The sequence below is a fragment of the Scyliorhinus torazame genome, chromosome 19, assembly GCF_047496885.1.
Source record: "Scyliorhinus torazame isolate Kashiwa2021f chromosome 19, sScyTor2.1, whole genome shotgun sequence".
In the NCBI taxonomy this organism is placed as follows: Eukaryota; Metazoa; Chordata; class Chondrichthyes; order Carcharhiniformes; family Scyliorhinidae; genus Scyliorhinus; species Scyliorhinus torazame.
In genome coordinates this window covers 35041445-35056551 of record NC_092725.1, presented here as the reverse complement: position 1 = coordinate 35056551, position 15107 = coordinate 35041445, and the positions used below count along the sequence as shown (strand labels likewise).

General features: G+C 44.6%; 1 long non-coding RNA gene across 3 annotated transcripts in view; it reads right to left on the bottom strand.

Annotated features, from left to right (window-relative positions):
- LOC140395895 (uncharacterized) overlaps positions 1–11787 on the bottom strand; it is a 34801-nt gene extending 23014 nt beyond the window's left edge. For 2 of the 3 annotated variants that reach the window (XR_011936370.1, XR_011936368.1), the window contains exon 1: positions 11619–11787. This is a non-coding gene — a long non-coding RNA (uncharacterized lncRNA). Of the gene's footprint in view, positions 1–11494; positions 11585–11618 lie in introns of those variants that run through there. The other variant, XR_011936369.1, reaches the window with a different exon arrangement.
- Between the last annotated feature and the right edge of the window lie 3320 nt (positions 11788–15107).

Here is a 15107-nt window from a genome sequence, read left to right as displayed (position 1 = left end):
TCAGTAATCTGGGATAGATCCCATCCAAACCTGGGGACTTGTCCACCTTAATGCCTTTTAGAATACCCAAAACCTCCCCCTTCCTTATGCCGACTTGACCTCGAGTATTTAAACATCCATCCCAAGCCTCAACATCCATCATGTCCCTCTCCTTGGTGAATACCGATGCAAAGTACTCATTAAGAATCTCACCCATTTCCTCTGACTCCACGCATAAATTCCCTCTTTTGTCTTTGAGTGGGCCAATCCTTTCTCTATTTACCCTCTTGCTCCCTAGAAACAAATAAAAGGCTTTGGGATTTTCCTCAACCCTGTTAGCCAAAGATATTTCATGACCCCTTTTAGCCCTCTTTATTGCGCGTTTGAGATTTGTCCTACTTTCCCGATATTCCTCCAAAGCTTCATCAGTTTTAAGTCGCCAAGATCTTATGTATGCTTTCTTTTCTACCTTAGCTAGTCTCACAATTCCACCCGTCATCCATGGTTCCCTAATCTTGCCATTTCTATCCCTCATTTTCACAGGGACATGTCTGTCCTGCACTCTAATCAAACTTTCCTTAAAAGAATCCCACATTTCAAATGTGGATTTACCCTTAAACAGCTGCTCCCAATCGACATTCCCTATCTAAAGCCGAATTTTGTTAGACTTGGCCTTTCCCAAATATAGCACTCTTCCTTTAGGACCACTCTCGACTTTGTCCATGAGTATTCTAAAACTTACGGAATTGTGATCGCTATTCCTAAAGTAATCACCGACTGAAACTTCAACTACCTGGCCGGGATCATTCTCCAATACCAGGTCCAGTATGGCCCCTTCCCAAGTTGGACTATTTACATACTGCTCTCAAAAAACTCTCCTGGATGTTCCTTACAAATTCTGCTCCGTCTCCACTTCCAAAACTCCATGAATCCCATTCAATGTTGGGGTAGTTAAAATCTCCCATCACGACCACCCTATTGCTCCTACAATTTTCGATAACCTGTCTACATATTTGTACCTCTACTTCACGCTCGCTTTTGGGAGGCCTGTAGCAAAGTCCCAACAATGTTACTGCATCCTTCCTATTTCTTAGCTCTACACATATTGCCTCAGTGCAGCGATGTACAATGTGGATGATGTGCTCAGTGCTGGGACTGTATATAATATACATTCCATGTTAACTGTAGACGAGTGAGGCCAGTCGTTTGGGACGGGAGTTTGTTTAGGGGGTGAATACGATAGCTTTTGTCTCACTGTTAGAAATAGAGAAATGAAAGCCCTCCAATTTAGGAAGGGCAAGAACATTTGAACATGTAGACCAGGAGATAATTAATGACTCAATTCAAACAGTAGAAAGAGAGATGTCAGAAAATCAATCAACCAGGATCTAGATACATTTTGATTTCAGATGGGAAATTATAACAACAAGAAGTAGCATGCGTGAGTCGTGTGCACGCACCCTAATTGTAACTATAACATAGAACAGTACAGCGCAGAACAGCCCCTTCGGCCCTCGATGTTGTACCGAGCATTGTCCGAAACCAAGATCAAGCTATCCCACCCCCTGTCATTCTGGTGTGCTCCATGTGCCTATCCAATGACCGCTTGAAATTTTCTAAAGTGCCCGACTCCACTCTCACAGCAGGCAGTCCATTCCACACCCTAACCACTCTCTGAGTAAAGAACCTACCTCGAACATCCCTCCTATATCTCCCACCCTGAACCTTATAGTTATGCCACCTTGTAACAGCTACATCCACCTGATGAAATAGTATCTGTAAGTCCACTCTGTCTATCCCCCTTAAGTCGACTCTCATCCTCCTCCGCTCCAAAGAGAAAAGCTCCCTCAACCTTTCCTCTTAATTTCAGGAAAAATAAGAAAAGAAGAGATAAGCAGGTCTTGTCAGAAAGGTTCCAGGATAATGATGGACAATTTAGTCTACAAATAAATTGGAAAATTAAATGGGGAAAGGTAGTAGTTGATAAGTTCATAGCATGCTTTCAGGATAGTTTCTTGGAAGTGCACATTCAGTTCGAGGGAGAACAGTGTACATTAACGATTAGTATTTGGACCATTGAGTTATCAGGGCTGAAAGCAGAGTTATCAGAAATCAACTGACAACTGTGTTTCAGAGGTAGATAAACCGGGATTCAGTTGCACATGTTAAAATGCAAGTGTTTTTCATGCATCGGTGCAGACTCGAGGGGCCAAAGGGCCCCTTCTGCTATCTTTTATTATGCGATTCTGTGAATTGAAATTACACAGGTCAGCCAAACTCAATTAGAAAGACAAGCCACAAGGAGAAGGTCCATCATCTGTCGTTAATTATAAAAGGTAATGGCAGTAATAAATTTTAAGAAAAAGCAGTTATTTCCACAGATTTGCTCAGATTATTGTAGAGAATACCAAGAAGAACAAGTATTGACAGAAAGATTGGTAACTAGGGAAGATCAGCTGGACTACGACAGGAAACGAGCGTACAAATTATAAGGATGGACAGGTAAGGACATTTCAACAGGTAAAGAATTAACGTGAGCTCTGGTCCTACATCAGATATTTCTGGGGAATTGATGTTGGAGCGTAGGGGTCTGATGTTATAGCAGGCATTTTGGAGAATTTCAGGCAAATCAGGTAGTGTCAAGATTGTTCTATGAAAGGAAAAACATGTTAGAATCATAGAATTTACAGTGCAGAAGGAGGTCATTCGGCCCATCGAGTCTACACCGGCTCTTGGAAAGAGCACCCTACCCAAGCCCACACTTCCACCCTATCCCCATAACCCAGTAACCCCACCCAACACCAAGGGCAATTTTGAACACTAGGGGAAATTTATCATGGCAAATCCACCTAACCTGCACATCTTTGGACTGTGGGAGGAAACCGGAGCACCCGGAGGAAACCCACGCACACACGGGGAGGATGTGCAGGCTCCGCACAGACAGTGACCCAAGCCGGAATCGAACCTGGGACCCTGGAGCTGTGAAACAATTGTGCTATCCACAATGCTACCGTGCTGCCCAACAATGCTACCGTGCTGCTAATGTTGAACGACTTTATTGGAATGTGCTGAAGCAGTCACGTGCGTAGTGAACCGGTAAATGTACTGTGCTCGTCGTTCCAAAAGGTATTTGATCAATGCCATGTGAAACGTTACTGCAAAAAATAAAAACTAATGGTTTAACGTCGGATAACATACTAGCATGAATTGAATATTGGCTATTTAAGCGGAAGCAGAGAGTTGGCAACAATGGGTCTTTTTTCTGGTTGGCAGGATGTGACGAGCGGTGCTCCACAGAGATCAGTGTTTCATAGAATTTACAATCTCGGGACAATCTTTCTCCAGTTGACTTGCATGAATGGTCTGGAGGTGTGCTTATAATATAATAATTTAATAATAATCTGTATTAGTGTCACAAGTAGGCTTACATTACCACTGCAATTAAGTTACTGTCAAAATTCTCCAGTCGCCACATTCCGGCGCCTGTTCGGTTTCACTGAGGGAGAATTCAGAATGTTCAGTTCACCCAACAAGCACGTCTTTGGACTGTGGGTGGAAAACGGAGCACCCGGAGGACACCCACGCAGACACGGGGAGACCATGCAGACTCCACACAGACAGTGACCCAAGCGGGTATCAAACCCAGGACCCTGGCGCTGTGAGGCAACAATGCTAACTACCGTGCTCCTAATTTTCATCCCTTAGATAATCAGGAATCTATCTTGCTCTGTCATGAAACATATTCCAACATTCTGCTTCTGCACCTTTTGAGAAATGGAGTTCCAGGTATTCACCACAAGGGAAAGTACTCAGAAATCTCCTAATCTTTGTGTATTTTGAAACAGTGACTTCAGGTTCTAGATTCTACGGCAGGTGGAGACATCCTCCACATGTTGATCATGTTAATACCCCTCAGGCAAATAAAAGCTTTGATCAATCTGCCTCCTCCTGTTCGAAACTATAGTGGATGGATGTTGTGGATGTTATATATCAGAGGATACATTTCTGCACATGATGTATAGTGACATGGGCAGAGTATTTGTGGGAGCTTTGTGGGGCTCTATCTGAGATTCCATGAGCAGCACCTCTTAATAAAACATCTCATCGTGTATCCACTAATCCAGAGTTTTGGATGCGGCGAACAAAGCAACGTAACAAAAGAGAAAACTGGCGATTAGGATTGAGGCAATAAACATTGCAAAAGAAGAAATTAGTCACAAAAATAGTGGATACTGGTTGGGAGCAAGAAAGATTATCAGCACTGACTCTCTCCCAGACACATGTGTTGGGCGAAGTACATCTACAGATGCTGAAGTGTATAAAAATCTTCACTACAACCATGAATAAAGAATAACCCAATTCAGGAAGTACCTAGAGTCTGGGTTACAGGATCATGCAAGTGGTCAAAGCCAATTGGTCTGTGAGTAACGGGCATTCAGAAGCCTTCGATCTGTTAATGCCATTACTCTGGGTAAAGCCGAACTCGTCATAAAGGGAAAGCAACATTTCTCGCTGCTTCTGGATCGTTTGGGAGAGAGGAAGATAGGAGCAGGAGTATGCTGTTCAACCCTTCGAGCCTGTCTCACCATTAATGAGGTCATGGCTGTTCTGTGACCTAACTCAATATGCTGGCCTTTTGGCCCATATCCTTTAAGATCTTAGCTGAACAAACATCTGTATAACTCATATTCAAAATTACAATTGATATAGTTTAGCTGCTGTTTGTGGGAGGAAGTTCCAAAACTTTGTCACTCTCTGAGTGACAAACTGCTTCTTAACATTTTTCCTGAACAGTCTAGACCTATTTTTTAGACTGTGCCTACTAGTTTTCGAATCTCCAAGCAGTGGGAGTAGTTTATATTTAACTAGCTTGTCTCCCTGATTGCGCCATACCTTCAACCAAGGGAGTTTGGGAATTTGAATCTAGGTGGGAATTGAATCCAAGCCAATCGGTAAGACTGTTCCTTTTAAATTTCAGGAGTTTAAATTAATTTAATAATCTAGAATTGTGCAGTGTAGGTTAACAAGGGCTGCCCCACCCACTCACATAACTGGTTGGCAGTTAAGTGTCATTCATCTTAATCTACTTTGATTTAAAAGCAGGTGGGGAGGGGAGTCAACTCAGGCCAATTTAAAAAGAGCAACTTGTAACTCATTCCAGTGAGTTCTCCCAGTGAACCAGAGAAGACACAGCCAGAGTGAGACACAACCAAGAGTGAGTTTGGGAATTTGAATCTAGGTGGGAATTCCAAGCTTGTGGGGGGCGGGGGTGGGGGGAGGGTGTAGGGGTGGTGCTTTTTATCCCTGGTAAATGACTGGGAAGTAGTTTTTCTTTTCATTGTCTAATTTATTTATTTTTTCTTTTGTTTTTTGGAATTGTAGTTGTATACATTTACCTAAGGTTTAAGACATGGCAAGAGATCCCTGGCCTGTGTCATGCTCCTCGTGTGTGATGTGGGAGCTCAGGGACACGTCCACTGTCCCTGGCTCCTTCACGTGCAAAACGTGTCCAGTTGCAGCTTCTGTTAAACCGCTTGATGGCTCTGGAGCTGCGGATGGACTTTGGAGCATCCGCGATGCTGAGGACGTCGTGGATAGTACGTTTAGCGAGTTGGTCACACCGCAGGTGAAAGTTACTGAGGGAGATAGAAAATGGGTGACCAAAAGACAGGGCAAGAGTAGGAAGGCAATGCAGGTGTCCCCTGCGGTCATCTCCGTGCAAAAACAGATATACCGCTTTGGATTCTGTTGAGGGAGATGGCTCACCTGGGGAAGGCAGCAGCAGCCAGGTTCATGGCACTGTGGCTGGCTCTGCAGTGCAGCTGGGCAGGAAGAAGAATGGCAGGGTTGTAGTGATAGGGGACTCAATCATAAGGGTAGTAGACAGGCGGTTCAGTGGACGCAATCGAGACTCCACGATGGTATGTTGCCTCCCTGGTGCAAGGGTTAAGGATGTCTCGGAGCGGCTGCAGGACATTCTGGCAGGGGGTGGGGGGGGAGGGGGCGGGGAGGTTGAACAGCCAGCTGTCCTGGTGCACAGAGGCACCAACGATATCGGTAAAAAATGTGACGAGGTCCTACAAGCTGAATTCAGGGAGTTAGGAGTTAAACTAAAATGTTGGACCTCAAAGGTAGTAATCTCAGGATTGCTTCCAGTGCCACGAGCTAGACAGAGTAGAAATGTCAGGACAGATAGGATGAAGCGTGGCTCGAGAGATGGTGCAAGAGGGAGGGATTCAAATTCCTGGGGCATTGGAACCGGTTCCGGGGGGAGGTGGCACCAGTACAAACCGGACAGTCTGCACCTCGGCAGGACTGCAACTGATGTTATAGGGGAGTTTTCTAGAGCTGTTGGGAAGGGTTTAAACTAATGTGGCAGGGGATGGGAACCGATGCAGGAAGTTGGAAAGGAGTAAAACAGGGACAGAAACAAAAGGCAGTAAGGGGCAAAGTGTAAGGCAGGTAAGCCAGAGTCAAAAATCAAAAAGGGCGACAGTACAAGGTACAGACGCTGAGGGGAGGTCAGTGAATAGGCCCAGTAATACTAAAAGGAATAAAACATTAATGGTAAGCGACACCGCAGGTTGTTACATGAAGATATTGGTTCAAAGACAAGGAAAATTAGGAGAAAAGTTAAGAGGAAATATAACTTAGGAGAGGTTGCTGATCGAGGTGTTAAGATTCAAAACAGAGGCAAAAAAGCCAACATAAGTGTACCTTATCTGAATGCTCATAGTATTCGGAATAAGTTAAATGAGCTGATGGCGCAAATCACCGTGATTGACTATGATTTAGTGGCTATTACTGAAACATGGTTAAAGGAAATAGTAAGGGATGACATTGTGCTATGGAGGAGAAGGTTGAATTCATTTGGGTGGAAATGAGGAATAGTAAGGCAAAAAAGTCACTGATAGGAGTAGTCTATAGGCCACCAAATAGTAACATTAAGTTGGAGCAGGCAATAAAGAAAGAAATAATAATAAGAAATAAGCATGTATAAATGGTACAGCAGTTATCATGGGGGATTTTAATCGACATGTCGATTGATTCAACAAGGTCGGTCAAGGCAGCCTTGAGGAGGAGTTTACAGAATGTATCCACGATAGTTTCCTAGAACAGTATGCAATGGAACCTACAAGGAAACAAGCGGTTCTAGATCTCGTCCTGTGTAATGAGGCAGGATTGATTTATGATCTCATAGTTAGGGATCCTCTCGGAAGGAGTGATCACAATATGTGGAATTTAAAATACAGATGGAGGGCGTGAAGGTAAAGTGAAACACTAGTGTTTTGTGCTTAAACAAAGGAGATTACAATGGTTGAGAAAAGAACTAGCTGAAGTAGACTGGGAGCAAAGACTTTATGGTGAAACAGTTGAGGAACAGTGTTCCTCAACTGTTTCACCATAAAGTCTTTGCTCCCAGTCTACTTCAGCTAGTTCTTTTCTCAACCATTGTAATCTCCTTCCAAGAGATTTTTCACAGTGCTCAGCAAAGGTTTATACCAACAAAAAGGAAGGACGGTAGAAGGAGGGAAAATCGACCGTGTGTATCTAAGGAAATAAGGGAGAGTCAAATTGAAGGCAAAAGCATACAAAGTGGCGAAGCTTAGTGGGAGACTAGAGGACTGGAAAATCTTTAGGGGACAACAGAAAGCTACTAAAAAAGCATTGAAGAAGAGTAAGATAGATTGTGAGAGTAAACTTGCTCAGTTTCGAAAAACAGATAGTAAAAGTTTCCACAAATATATAAAACAAAAAGGGTGAATAAGGTAAATATTGGTCCTTTAGAGGATGAGAAGGGAGATTTAATAATGGGAGATGAGGAAATGGCTGAGGAACTGAACAGGTTTATTGGGTCGGCCTTCACAGTGGAAGGCACAAATAACATGCCAGTGACTGATAGATATTTGGCTATGACAGGTGAGGACCTTGAGAGGATTGGTATCACTCAGGAGATAGTGATGGGCAAGCTAATGGGGCTAAAGTTAGACAAATCACCTGGCACTGATGGAATGCCTCCCAGAGTGCTAAAAGAGATGGCTAGGGAAATTGCAAATGCATTAGTGATAATTTACCAAAATTTTTAAGATTCTGGGGTGGTCCCGGCGGATTGGAAATTAGCAAACGTGACACCACTGTTTAAAAAAGGAGGTACGCAGAAAGCGGGTAATTATAGGCCAGTGAGCTTAACTTCGGTGGTAGGGAAGATGCTGGAATCTATCATCAAGGAAGAAATAGTGAGGCATCTGGAAGAAATTGTCCAGTGGGCAGACACAGCATAGGTTCATAAAGGCTAGGTCGTGCCTAACTAATTCAGTGGATTTTGTTGAGGACATTACCAGTGAGGTAGATAACTGGGGTAACCATGCCGTCTATTGAACATAGAACGATACAGCGCAGGACAGGCCCTTCGGCCCACGATGTTGCACCGAAACAAAAGCCATCTAACCTACACTATGCCATTATCATCCATATATTTATCCAATAAAATTTTAAATGCCCTCAATGTTGGCGAGTTCACAACTGTAGCAGGTAGGGCATTCCACGGCCTCACTACTCTTTGCGTAAAGAACCTACCTCTGACCTCTGTCCTATATCTATTGCCCCTCAGTTTAAAGCTAATGGAAGGATGCTTTTCTAATTGGAGGGCTGTGACCAGTGGTGTTCCACAGGGATCAGTGCTGGGACCTTTGCTCTTTGTAGTATATATAAATGATTTGGAGGAAAATGTAACTGGTCTGATTGATAAGTTTGCAGATGACACAAAGGTTGGTGGAATTGCGGATAGCGATGAGGACTGTCAGAGGATACAGCAGGATTTAGATTGTTTGGAGACTTGGTCGGAGAGATGGCAGATGGAGTTTAATCCAGACACATGTGAGGTCATGCATTTTGGAAGGTCTAATGCAGGGAGGGGATATACAATGAATGGTAGAACCCTCAAGAGTATTGAAAGTCAAAGAGATCTAGGAGTACAGGTCCACAGGTCACTGAAAGGGGCAACACAGGTGGAGAAGGTAGTCAAGAAGGCATACGGCATGCTTGCCTTCAGTGGCCGGGGCATTGAGTATAAGAATTGGCAAGTCATGTTGCAGCTGTATAGAACCTTAGTTAGGCCACACTTGGAGTATAGTGTTCAATTCTGGTCACCACACTACCAGAAGGATGTGGAGGCTTTAGAGCAGGTGCAGAAGAGATTTACCAGAATGTTGTCTGGTATGGAGGGCATTAACTATGAGGAGCGGTTGAATAAACTCGGTTTGTTCTCACTGGAACGAAGGAGGTTGAGGAGCGACCTGATAGAGGTCTACAAAATTATGAGGGGCATAGACAGAGTGGATAGTCAGAGGCTTTTCCCCGGGGTAGAGGGGTCAATTACTAGGGGGCATAGGTTTAAGGTGAGAGGGGCAAGGTTTAGAGTAGATGTACGAGGCAAGTTTTTTATGCAGAGGGTAGTGGGTGCCTGGAACTCGCTACCGGAGGAGGTGGTGGAAGCAGGGACGATAGTGACATTTAAGGGGCATCTTGACAAATACATGAATAGGATGGGAATAGAGGGAGATGGACCCAGGAAGTGTAGAAGAATGTAGTTTAGTCGGGCAGCATGGTCGGCACGGGCTTGGAGGGCCGAAGGGCCTGTTCCTGTGCTGTACATTTCTTTGTTCTTTGATAGCTGCTCATTTGTATATTTGGAATAATTGTTCAGCTTTTTGACAGACTGGAGGAATTTGGCATGGAATATTTGGAGACAATAAGCATTAATTGGGGTTATCTGTCGACTGATTGTTTTTTTGTATTTATGAGACTGACTATTTTAATTTGATCTCATATTCAGCTAATTTGGTGACAATCTTTATTCTCTCCCATCGAGAGCATGGCCTCTCTAAATGCATCAGCAGCTAAATGATGGCCATGGCAGTGGGGGATTTGATGGTCCTGATATTTGAAGTAATTTGTTCTGAAATTAAGGAGTCTTACTTCACTTGTTAATTCCTTACTCTCAATATTGCCTTGTTATTTGTTTCCATTGATTATTCTGTTTGGTTCACGGTGACATGAAATGAAAATGAAATGAAATGAAAATCGCTTATTGTCACGAGTAGGCTTCAATGAAGTTACTGTGAAAAGCCCCTAGTCGCCACATTCCGGCGCCTGTTCAGGAAGGCTGTTACAGGAATTGAACCATGCTGCTGGCCTGCCTTGGTCTGCTTTAAAAGCCAGCGATTTAGCCCAGTGAGCTAAACCAGGCATAGACTATTTTCTAAATGGGAAATGCTTTATAAATCAGAAGCACAAAGGGACTTGGGAGTCCTTGTTCACGATTCTCTTAAGGTTCAGTCGGCAGTTAGGAAGGCAAATGCAATGTTAGGATTCTTGTCAAGAAGGCTAGAATACAAGAACAAGGATGTACTTCTGAGGCTGTTCAAGGCTCTGGTCAGAACCCATTTCGAGTACTGTGAGCAGTTTTGAGACCCATATCTAACGTATGATGTGCGGGCCATGGAAAGGGTCAAGAGGAGGTCCACCACAATGACCCTTGGAATGAACAGCTTGTCCTATGAGGAACGGTTGAGGTCTCTGGGTCTGTACTTGTTCGAGTTTAGAAGGATGAGGGGGGATTTTATTGATACTTACAGGATACTGCGAGGCCTGGATAGAGTGGACGTGGAGAGGGTGTTTCCTCTTGTAGGAAAAACTAAAACCAGAGGACACAATCTCAGAATAAAGGGGCGATTCTTAAAACAGAGATGAGGAGGAATTTCTTCAGCCAGTGGGTGGGGAATCTGTGGAACTCTTTGCCGCAGAAGGCAACGGAGGCCAATCATTGAATGTCTTTAAGACAGAGATAGATAGGTTTTTGATTAATAAGGGCATCGGGGGAGAATGGTGATGATACAAATATCGGCCATGATTGAAAGGCAGAGCAGACTGGATTGGTCCGAGTTGCCTAATTCTCCTTCTGTGCCTTATGGTCTTACAGTGCTGCCCCTTCTGGAGTTGGACTATCTACATATTGCATCAAAAGACCTTCCTGGATACATCTACAAACTCTCCCCAATCCAAGCACCTAGTACTAAGTGAGTCCCAGTCAAAATAGTAAGAAGTCTTACAACAGCAGGGAAAAGTCCAACAGGTTTGTTTCAAATCACTAGCTTTCGGAGCACTGCTAAGGTGAAGCAGACTTCTTACTGTGCTTACCCCAGTCCAACGCCGACATCTCCACATCCAGTCAATATCGGTGAAGTTAAAATCCCCTAACACAGCAAACCTGTTACGTTTGCACCTATTCCAAATCTCTCTACCTATCAGCTCCTCTATCTTTCACTGGAAGTTCGGGGGGGGGGGGCTGTACTGAACCGCTAACATTGTGATTGCTCCCTTCCTGTTCCTGATCTCTACCCAGGCTTTCTCATTGTCTGAGCCCTCCGAGGTGTACTCCCGCTATACGGCTGTAATGTTTTCCTCAACCAGTAATGCTACTTCCCCACACCTTTTACATCCTCCTCTATCTCACCTGAAGCATCTATATCCTCCAACATTCAGCTGTCAATCCGGTTCTTCCTTTAACCACGTTTCTGTGACACCCACAGGATCATTGTTCCAAGTACTAAACAGTGCTCTAAGTTCGTCTGCCTTACCTGCTGTACTTCTGGCCTTAAAACAAATACACTTCAGACCACTGCGTTTGAGCAGAAGGGTGATGTTGTTTTCTTATTTTTATTCTCTCTTACCCCTTCAGTTCATACATAAGCTAAGCTACTGGTCTGGTTCCCACCCCACTGCCGTGCTAGTTTAAATCCTCCCGAGTGACTCGAGCAAACCTCCCAGCCAGGATATTGGGGCCCGTCCAGTTTTAATCCAACCCGTCCTACTTGTACATATGACATCTGCCCTGGAAGAGATCCCAATGATCCAGAAATCTGCATATATCAATCCCTCCTACATCACCAGTTTCGCCAAGTATTCAGCTGCATTTCTAGAGTCGCTTGCACATGACACTGGGAGTACACCTGAGAGTACAACCCTAGAGGTCCTGCGTTTTCACTTACGTCTAACTCCCTGAACTCTTTCTGCAGGACCCCATCGTTCTTCCAGCCTATGCTTTTAGTACCTATGTGTACTCCAACCTCTGGCTGTTCAACTTGTCCCTTCCAAATGCTTTCTGCCCGTTCAGAGACATCCTGGATCCTGGCGCCAGGGAGGCAGCATACCATCCTGGAGTCTCACGTACGCAAAAGCGCATATCTGTACCCCTACATAGAGTCCCCTATAACGTTTGCTCTCGTGCTCTTTGTCCCACCCTGCTTAACAACAGAGCCCACCGTGGTGCCACTGTTCTGGCTGCTGCTGCTCTTACCCCATGATAGCCCCCCCCCAAACAGTATCCAAAACGTTATACTTGTTAGAGTGGGGGACAACCATCGGGGATTCCTGCTGACTGCCCATTCTAGCGGTCACCCATCTGGCTGCCTGTACCTCGGGTGTCACCACATCACTAAAACGTAAGTGTATGATGCTTTCCGCAACCTTCATGCTCCTAAGTGCACCCAGCTGCTGCTGCAACCTATCCATGCAGTCTGTAAGGAGCTGCAATTGGGTACACTTCCTGCAGATGTAGTCGTCCGAGATGCTGGAAGCATCACGGATCTCTCACATCTCACAAGTGCAAAACTTACCCCACTGACCGACATTTCTACCACCAATTATTTTTTTTAAGAAAACTTATTAAACTCTTGCCTTCACTTATTTCTGCAGATATGCAAGGCAGATCATTATATCATTTACCTTCCCAGGATGATCTCTGGATCGCTCCCTGCAGATTAACAGTTGCAAAGCAAGAAGAAAGAAAACGAAACAAAAAGGGAAAAAGCACCTCCTCCCACTCTTCACCGAATTACCACACTGCTCCAAATTACTAACTTTTAATCACCACTCTGCCTATCTCACTCAGGCTGTCTCCAACTTCACGTGCGTAAAGCAAAACAAAAACGTATTTATTTGTGCTCAGAATTGCGCTAGCATATGGATACAGCTAATGGAGCTACTCAGTGCAAAGTTAGTTCCAGCCCCACTTGACTGGAGTCACAACACAAATGAATTGTGCAACAATTCTGAGAAAAGTACCCGTGGTCATTGGCTCTTGGCTGCCCAACACTTAAAATCATCAGGTTTGTCAACACAAACACAATTGTTATTTATTTACACCAAGAACAATAATGAAATATGCAGCAAATACAACGGGTTAACGATTAATGAATACCTAATTCCCACTTTATCTTAACTTCCCAGGTTCTGCACCCATCCACAAGACAGACACAAAGAGGGATGGAAAGGGATAAAAGTCATAAGCAACTCAAAAAAGAGTATTTGTTTTAGATTATGATTGTTATGCACAGCTTCCTTGAAAGCAACCTCAGAGATTCAAGTCTCAGTATGTAGCCTGTAATGGTCTTCTCTGTCGAATCATTCATTTTGTTTCACTGTAGTTTGCAGACTGCAGTACACACAGCTTTCCTGGACAGAGATAGCAGGACCTGATCTTTGTTTGCACAGCCTGTAATGGTTTCAGTGTAGCTTCAGAAATACAGCACTCAAAATAGCTTGCCTGGAGAAAGAGACAGCACTCGCAGCAAGCTTTCTGGAGATATTCATAGCACTCTAGCCTCTGTGCTGCCACAATCAAAACTGAAGCTCCCTGGGACTCTGAAAAGCATTCCAATGGGACTATTGATCCCTGTTACCAGGCAGAAAACGGCCTTTGGGCCAAATCATTGGCCAGCAGCCAAGCAATTAAATCGAGTCTCAACCCTATATCCCTGTCCGGTGTCGGTAAGTCTGCAACTCTTGTTTTGACCGCCACAGATTAGTAGAGTTATCTCTCCTGTAACTTTTGGATTCTTCTGCGAGCCTTAAAGACACATGTCTATGAATCATCCATAGATAAAAGCAAGTAAAGGCAAGTATAAAAGATAGGGTAATTAAGGGAGTAAACATGAATGACCCTTCCATAATTAGCCCACGTTGAAGAACAGTTATCAATATGTTCCAGCTTTTTTACTGATCGTTGACATTAGACCATTCGGGTGGCAATAAGGCCGCATGAGTGTTTCCAGTTGTTTCTGAAAAAACACCTTGACAACTCTTTACCTGCCGGGTCGATGTCAGTACTTTAATCATACTTGAAAATCTTTTTCAGATCCGTAGCTGGATCTGGAGAACTTCCAGTGATACAGCCCAAATGTTGTGTCGGTTCATAGGCTTTGTTGCACCCAATGTCTTCCAACGATCTTTTCCCCAGGGTAGAGGGGTCAATTACTAGGGGGCAGAGGTTTAAGGTGCGAGCGGCAAGGTTTAGAGTAGATGTACGAGGCATGTTTATTACACAGAGGGTAGTGGGTGCCTGGAACCCGCTGCCGGAGGAGGTGGTGGAAGCAGGGACGATAGGGACATTTAAGGGGCATCTTGACAAATACATGAATAGGATGGGAATAGAGGGATACGGACCCAGGAAGTGTAGAAGATTGTAGTTTAGTCGGGCAGCATGGTCGGCACGGGCTTGGAGGGCCGAATGGCCTGTTCCTGTCATAGAATGTACAGTGTAGAGGGAGGCTATTCGGCCCATCGAGTCTGCACCGGCTCTTGGAAAGAGCACCCCACCCAAGGTCAACACCTCCACCCTATCCCCATAACCCAGTAACCCCACCCAACGCTAAGGACAATTTTTGGACACTAAGGGAAATTTATCATGGCCAATCCACCTACCCTGCACATCTTTGGACTGTGGGAGGAAACCGGAGCACCCGGAGGAAACCCACGCACACACGGGGAGGATGTGCAGACTCCGCACAGACAGTGACCCAAGCCGGAATCGAACTATGTGCTGTATTTTTTTTTGTTCTATGTTCTTTGTTTTTTGTTGTATCTGTTAATCTTGTGGAGTTAATCAAATTTACTGAAGTCTGATGCTTGTGATGAGGGGATTTCTGCAGGCGGCCCAGATCCCTCAAGCATTCTGGTTGACCACGGTTGCAAACAATACTGTGACGTGGTGCCCGAGTCCATGTACGGGGCAGCACGGTAGCACAAGTGATTAGCACTGTGGCTTCACAGCGCCAGGGTCCCAGGTT